The 8,430-nt window shown below is 42.3% G+C and overlaps 1 non-coding gene across 1 annotated transcript; it reads left to right on the forward strand.

Annotated features, from left to right (window-relative positions):
• Positions 1–6,429: 6,429 nt before the first annotated feature.
• On the forward strand, positions 6,430–6,501 carry TRNAG-UCC (transfer RNA glycine (anticodon UCC)). The gene has a single exon. It is a non-coding gene; the product is annotated as a tRNA-Gly (tRNA).
• The last annotated feature ends 1,929 nt before the right edge of the window (positions 6,502–8,430 follow it).

Genomic DNA, 8,430 nt, shown 5'->3' on the forward strand with positions numbered 1-8,430 from the left:
GTTTTAAAATAACATGGAGCCTTGAGGCGAAAAGAAAAATCAAAACTTGTTGAGGCTTTAAAAATTGGATTTTAGTTGTGAATTCTTCATAGAATATTTTTGGCTAAAATCATGAATATCCCAATTTTTTCAAAAACTGCACTTACCCCTCTTCCTCCAAGCCCCTCGCTAGAAGGTTGCCTGCTCAACCCGCCGATCGATGAACATTTCTCTTTCAACATAATTTTCCATCGTAAACCAGCGTCCCTTTTTTCAAAGACGATCGCAATAACAGAAAATCAACCTTGTGTGAAGTTGAATCGTGTATTTCGCTCTGCAATATCCATTTTTGAGTTTGCTCCAAGACGGCTTGAACGGGAATTCGCGATGCACGAAGCATGAATGGAGGGCCCCAAGATTCCAGAGTGTTGGCGAAGTTTTAGGGTGACAGCTCTTGATAGAAAGCTCCGCTCAGTGAGCCCGAAGTTGCTGGCAAACAAGCCGTACACCGACTACCTGTCCATGGATCGTATTCTATACATGGAGCAGGTGAGATAATATCCATATCGATTGGTTCAACATGTAAACATAGCCTCAATAGTACCGTGGAACGATCGGTCAATTGGACCGCATTTTGTAATTTGAGGGAACGGAGTTATTGTGATAGATTCTCGCTTCTTATGAGTGCAAAATGGCAATGAAGAGTGAAATTGTTAGGAATTTTCTCATTTTTAGCTTTTCCAACTTAAATCCAAAAACTTTTGTTCGAGGTTATGTTGCATTGTTCTGAACAAAACTAACCACTATCGAATACGATCCATTCCGATCCTTCTCCGCGCAGTTTTTCCACGGTCCCACCTCGACGCGGGAAACGAAAACGGATTTTTTGTGATAGATTCTTGATACTTAAGAGTAAAAAACGGCAATGAAAAGTGAAATTGTTAGGAATTTTCTCATTTTTAGCTTTTCCAACTTAAATCCAAAAACTTTTGTTCGAGGTTATGTTGTATTGTTCTGAACAAAACTAACCACTATCGAATACGATCCATTCTGATCCTTCTCCGCGCAGTTTTTCCACGGTCCCAGCTCAACGCGGGAAACGAAAACGGATTTTTTGTGATTGATTCTTGATACTTAAGAGTGCAAAACGGCAATGAAAAGTGAAATAGTCAGGAATTTTCTCACTTTCAGCTTTTCCAACTTAAATCCAAAAATTTTTGTTCGAGGTTATGTTCTATCGTTCTGAACCAAACAATACATCGAATCACTATTGAATACGATCCATTCCGATCCTTCTCCGTGCAGTTTTTCCACGGTCCCAGCTCAAGGCGGGAAAGACGGAGACGGATTTTTTGTGATAGATTGTTGATGCTTAAGAGTGCAAAACGGCAGTGAAAAGTGAATTGTTAGGAATTTTCTCATTTTCAGCGTTTCCAATTTAAATCCAAAAATTTTAGTTTGAGGTTACGTTCTATCGTTCTGAACCAAACAATACATCGAACCACCAATCGAATACGATCCATTCCGATCCTTCTCCGCGCAGTTTTTCCGCGGTCCCAGCTCGTCGCGGGAAACTCCCACCGTCCGTCGCGCGGGGGGGGGGGGGGGGGGTTCGCGACGAGGGGGCGAGGGGTCAAAGGGAACATAAATCAATAAAAATAGCCAGCACGCAGTGACCGGGATCTTCAACCACTCGCGTCTGGGCGACCGTGAGGGGGGGGGGGGGGGTAGGTGGAGTGTCGTAAATACACATTCAATTTCCACTCCGGAGCGGGGCTGTGTTAGGTGTGTGTACCGAGCTCTCGAGTACTAATAGGTATCACTGCTGTCTTGCGGGTGGTCAAAAGTCCCCCGACAAGTGTCCGTCGGGCTCTGCGCCTGCACTCCAGCTCCGGGACCCGGGTTCGAATCCGTGTCCGTTGCGTTACCGTTGAAATTGTGAACGAAAGTCTCGGGAGTAATGCAATAAGTTGTTGACGAGTCTGAGGAACCTTGGAACAATCGTTCAATTGGACGCAGAAAGGAACCAAGCCACATCAGCTTTTGCCAAATGCATGTATTTATGCTAAAAGGAACTATGTGCATAGTATTTGCGTGTAACATAGTTCTTTTTAGCATTAATAAGTCCAAAAATAGGGCCATTACATTTATTACAAGAGAACGTTTGTGCGGATTTATTTGAAAATTTTAAGTGATTTGCTCTGTTCTATGCAGAAAATTCACTGAAATTTGCACAAAAATCCGCACATTGTCCGACTAATTTTGGAAATAGTTGATGTGGCTTGAATCCTTTTTGCTTAAGGCGGTCCAATTGGACTGCATTCGCAATTAGGGGCTACAATTTCTGGCTAATCCATAAAAACACTTAGATGTATGCATAGGGAGACACACGGTGGCAGTTTTTAATTTTTTACCGGGTCCAGTGGTCCATTTGGACCTTACTTTGCGATCAGGAACTATTATTTCTGTGTCAGTTTAAAAGCGACTTATCGTAGTCTCTCGGACGAGGGTACCTATATGTTAAAGTTGCAAGATTTACTAAAACCATTTAATTCATTACGAGAATATACCCATGCAATTTCGTGTCAAATTTGTCAATGAGTTTTGCTTGAGATCAGAGGAAAAATCATTGAATTCTATGCTAAGTGCTCAAGATTCTCCCGGTAAAAATCTAAAAATGAATTTTCCGAGGGAAAATTTGGCAACATTGAAATGCAGTTACGTTCTTTCGCGGGGTAGCGACGATATGCACCTGTATCTTTGGTTTCCCCATGGATCTAAGTGTCTTTTACGAATGAGCCAAAAATTGTATCTTCTAAATGCAAAATGCAGTCCATTTCAGGATGGCGAGTGAACTAAAATATGAGATGAGACGTCCGACTAATTTTGGAACATTTTCCTATTTTTTTCCTCGATCGTTGAGTTTGATGACGTCACGTTCCACCTATGGTACACTCATATGTACCTGTGTCTTTATTTTCCTCATGCACGTAAGCCAAAAATTGTATTTCCTAAATGAAAAATGCAATCAATTTCAGGATGGTGAGTGAACTAAAATGTTATCCGACTTCTCATAACGAAACGTGTGACTAATTTTTGAAAACTCCCCTAGTTTTTCCCACAACCGTTGAGTCCGATGACGTCACGTCCCACGATTCGCAAAATCAAACTCTTTCTTCCCCCGATCCAACCGCGCCGCTCGCTGGCGCGTGGGCCGAAACCGCTCGAGTTTTTGGACGCGGAGTTCTTTATGGGAGCGTTTCTCAGAAGATTAAAATCCCTTCGTTACAGGATTCCGGTCGGATCCTCGCCCCCCGCCCCCTCGTCTCCGCCGCCCTCCCTGGTTAGAGGGAATTATTTATCGGGGCCCTGACGTGGTCTAGCAAGTTTAGAGCGCTATTAGAGGCTCATAAAATCACGGAGGTGACGTCGCGCATGATTTGCGATTTAATGCCGCCTCAATACACAACTCCTTGTTTGCAGCGCGCGCCACTCGTCCCGTCCACTTGCACTTGCACTTGGCCTCCGAGTCCGGCCACTCTTGCATCGAGGAAAAATCAAAGAAAACTGGAGGATGGCCTTGGCCGCTACGCGGCCCAACCCCCAGGGAACGCGGAGGGTTGCTTCTCGGCAACCAGCACCTGAGTTACAATTGGGCGTATTTATAATGAAAGGAACTGTGTTCCAAATGAAAATCCCATGCAAATCACATACCCCTTTTTATCATGAATACGTCCACTGGAAATGCTTCGTACACCAATGGACCACTAGACAAGGTACGAATTTAAGCATTCTAATATATGTTTCCTAACCAGAATTTCACGTGGAACACGATTTGCGCAACGACAATTACTGAAATCAACTCTTAAGGAAGATTTTAACGTTTTTATTTCACGTTGGTTACGAGGAATTTAGAAAGGCCTGCTCACAAGAATCTCAAAGCTCTACGTGAGTCAAATCGCGCTTTACAACGGCTTCAGCGAGCTTCTCAATCGAGCAATGTTCATTTCTCATCATGTGTTGCTCAAACCACAGAAATTTGCTATAGCTGAGCCAAACCGTCAAGATTGAGGTTTTCAGATTTTTATATAGCAAAGGCTGTCATTATAACGTTCAGCGCGCGATGTGAATCACGTAGAGCATTGAGTTTTCATGAGCGGGTGGTTTGAATTCACGCATCAAGAATCATTCAATATTTTCGTGAGGAGTTAATTGCGGTAATTTTTGTTGTGCGCATCGTATTCTACGTAAAATTTTAGTTACGAAACATGTATCAGAATGCTGAAATTCGCACCCTGTCTAGTGGTCCATTGGATGTATTTATACTAAAAGGAACTGTGTTCCAAATAAAAATCCCATGCAAATCACATACCTCTTTTTATCATGAATACGTCTAATTGAAATGCTTCGTACAATAATTAGGGACCTTTTCCCTGACTGATTAATAGAGTTAATCCTATCTCGAGAATCTGGTGGCACATAACTAGTGAAACTGGTGATGGAAACTTTACCATCTCACTTTTGTTACCAACTTGACTAGGGTCTTGCAATTAGGAACAATTTCTGGCTTTGTTCAGAAACAATATATGTAGCATTAATTTCCCTATGCACATACGTGCTTTTACAGATGAGCCAGAAATTTTAGTTCCGAACTGTAAAATTTAATCCAATTGCACTGAAAAAAAATCTTGGTGTATTTACTAAGAAAAGGATAAAATTACCAAGAATTCAGGGTTCTATTTGATCCCAGTTTTTTCTTGGTAAAATTACCATTTATGGAATTGGTAATTTTACCTAGAAATCTCAGTAAAATTATTGACTTTCTCGGTAATTTTACTGGACCCCGGTAAAAACGCCAATATTTTTTATCGACTGTGGTAGAATTACCGAGATAAAATGGCAACGTTACCGGGAATTGATTACCAGTAAAAGTGATATTCTTACCTGAAAAAAACAGTAAAAATACCGGTTTTTAGGTGAGCTTACCAGTCTGTCTTGGTAAAATTACCAATAATTGGTAAAAAAAAGTGAGATGGTAAAGGTACCAACAGACCTTGGTAAAAATGCAAAGATTTCTTTTTCAGTGCAGCTCCGAGACCGGAAATTTTGTAATGTCCTACGAACCGAAATATTTTTCTCCATTCATAATATCCTAGGTTCTTCTTCTTCTAAGATTGTTTACTTACGTGACGTCAGAGGGTAAAAATCCCGAACCAGCCCCCGCCTTGAGTAATTTCCCTGGAACTCGAGTCTGGTATGCGTTTCCTGGGGGAACATCGGACCTCGGTTACAGTTTCGAGTGTCGAGTGGAATATTACGTGCCCGCTTGGAGTATTTCGGGTGTTTTCTGTGTCAATATGTGTTTTTTTCCGGACTCGGGAATGAGGAACGAGGGGTCCTTGGGCTGGTCTCGAGTCGGTCTGACTCGGCGTCGTCCGACCCGGTCGACAGTAGCCAGTCGTCGAGGGCCTCTTGGCTCCTCGAGGGCCCTTCAAGAGGACTTAATCGCGCTTAGACAACTGTTTCGGTTCCCGTCGCTATCCTCACACCGAGTTGTCGGTTTTCACGGATATTCGTGATCGTCAACAAGTGAAGGGGTTTTCGGTGCTTCCATCTCCCGGAACTAGTACCGAATTTCGGAAGTTTTGAGATTTTTCTGGATTTTTACCGGAACTTTTGGAATTCCCGAAATGTTCCGGAACTTTTGAGATTTTCCTGAATTTTTACCGGAACTTTTGAAATTCCCGAAATGTTCCGGAACTTTTTAAAAACTCTCATCAGAATCTGGAACTTTTGGCGGTTATGGAGTGGGAGAAATGGGAATAAAATAGTTCCGAATCCCGGATTTTTTGACGGACATAGAACGGGAGCTTTAAAGTGAGAAGACAGTTCCTTACGGTAAAATGAGTTTAAGGTGGATCCTCAGCTTTTGCGCAATGCATTCTGGCCGCGATCGATATATCTCAAATTTGGACCTTTGGGTGAATAATTTTGGGAAAATCTAAATTTCAGTCTGTAGATGAATCATTGAAGAATGTTCCTGCCGAAAAGCATCCTCTGAAATTTAAAAGAAAGTCAAAAGCACTGTTCCCATTTTGCAAGCAATTTCAATGTATCGACATCGATGATTAGTTGGAAACAGTACTTTTGACTAAGTTTTTAGATTTTGGAGGAAAAATTTCGGCACGAATATTCTTCAATGATTTAAGTACAGACTGAAATTAAGATTTCCGAAGAAAATTCAACTACCTAAAGGTTAAACTTTGAGATGTATCGAACGTGCCTAGAATGCATCGCGCAAAAGCTGAAGATCCACCCTCACTTAACGATTGAATGAATAGCATTTTGAAAATGCTATTTCAACACCAAAAGTGTTCAAAGATGCAATCTAAACTGATTTTTGCTGAATGTGAGTGTCGAGAGAAAGATATTTCGTGCTCTCATTAAGCTGCGATGGTGGTGTAATGGTCAGCATAGTTGCCTTCCAAGCAGTTGATCCGGGTTCGATTCCCGGCCATCGCATCAATTTTTTGCGTGCTTCTTATTTTTGTTTAATTATTCAGAGAACAGACTTTCCCAATGCGCTCATCGTGACTTTTGAGGCGCTTTACTTAAGAAACAACAGTTCTCTTGGCTCTAGCTGAAGTTTGCCACTCAGGCCCATTCTTGCTTAATAAATGGATCATACGTAAGCCCATTAACAGCACTGAAAATAAATTCTCGGCGTTTTTACCAAGGTCCGTTGGTACCTTTACCATCTCACTTTTTTTTACCAATTATTAGTAATTTAATAAGACATACTGGTAAGCTTACCTAAAAACCGGTATTTTTACTGTATTTTCTGTTAAGAATACCACTTTTGTAATCAATTCCCGGTAACTTTGCTATTTTATCTCGGTAATTCTACCACAGTCGATAAAAAATATTGGCGTTTTTACCAAGGTCCAGTAAAATTACCGAGAAAGTTCAATAATTTTACCGAGATTTCTCGGTAAAATTACCAATTCCATAAAAGGTAATTTTACCAAGAGAAAACTGGGATCAAATAGAACCCTGAATTCTTGGCAATTTTACCCTTTCCTTAGTAAATACACCGAGATTTTTTTTTCAGTGAGATATTGTCCTTTGAATTAATCGTCAATTAATCGATTCTTGTCGGATCATTCGGCCCCTTTAAGAATCGATACATTTCCATACGTTTTAATAGAGGAACACAATGTTGCCAATTTGCTGGATCCGCCAATTCAACCACCGGATCCGAAAGCTCGGAAGCTCAGCCTCCGGAGGGCCCGGCCCCGGATCCCGGGGTGACTGGACCCGGCGAAAATCCGATCCCAGGGGGCGGGGCGGGGGGGGGGAGGGAGAGGGCACAGGGTCCGGTCACCAGGAGGAATAAAGATAAGCAATTTATAATAATGAAGCATAAATCCGGTACCGAGTCGTAAAAAATGCTAACGCGGCGTGGAGCCCCCACCCGCCCCCCTCATTGGCACTGCAGTCGAGCGCAATGTCCCGTTGCCAGCCTCGCGATCTTCGGTTCGCTCGAACGGGGAGCATTACCGTGCTAAGTAGAAACGTTGTACGAGCCTATAGGCGTTGCAAAATTTCCTTCGATAAATCACGAATTTTTGGGAATATTTTTCAACATTTTTTTCCGATTTCTCAGAGAATTTTATTCGTAATTTGATGTAAATAATCTAAAAATTTCAAGGGTAAATATTCGTGACTATCCTCCAAAAATACATATTTTCTGAGAGGAAATTTGGCAACATGCAAATGCTCATACGGCGTTCTTCCTTCGCACGGCGGAGCAGGCGGTTTTTATCCCGAGGTCTGTTAACGCTGCTTCCACCGTGCATCGCTCATCACCCATCGCTCCCGTGCCCGCGAAGAAAATAACGTATCTCCCGCGGAGTTCCTGTTTGAGTTGGGTGGTTTTGGTTTTGGACTGTCGGGGTCGCGCCTCCACCTGCTTCCAGCTTCCACCTCCGTGTCAGTGGCGTGGCGTGCTTTGCTATATATCGATTGATCTGCCATTTAAACCTATGGAAAAGGATCGATAAACTGGGTGTGCGCAACGGACACTTTAATAATCGATTCTTTATCATTGTTTCAAACGGGGAAATATCGAAAATCGATCATTTACGCCTCACTACTGCTCTGTGTTCCTCTTTCGTGTATGCCTTTTTAGATCGGAATCGTTGACCCGGGCTGGATTAGCAGCGGTTTTGGAGAACGGTTCGATGGCCCGTCGATCGATCGATCGATCGATCGATCGATAAACTTTTTGGATTTTCAGGTCAGCGGGTCGATTGTTGAATCGTTATCGAATGACTTTGATCGATAAATCCCTATATCGGGTCGATTATTGAATCGTTATCGAATGACCTTGATCGATAGATCTCTATTGGGTCGATTGTTGGATCGTTATCGAATGACTTTGATCGATAA

This window comes from Bemisia tabaci, chromosome 8 (genome assembly GCF_918797505.1).
Source record: "Bemisia tabaci chromosome 8, PGI_BMITA_v3".
In the NCBI taxonomy this organism is placed as follows: domain Eukaryota; kingdom Metazoa; phylum Arthropoda; class Insecta; order Hemiptera; family Aleyrodidae; genus Bemisia; species Bemisia tabaci.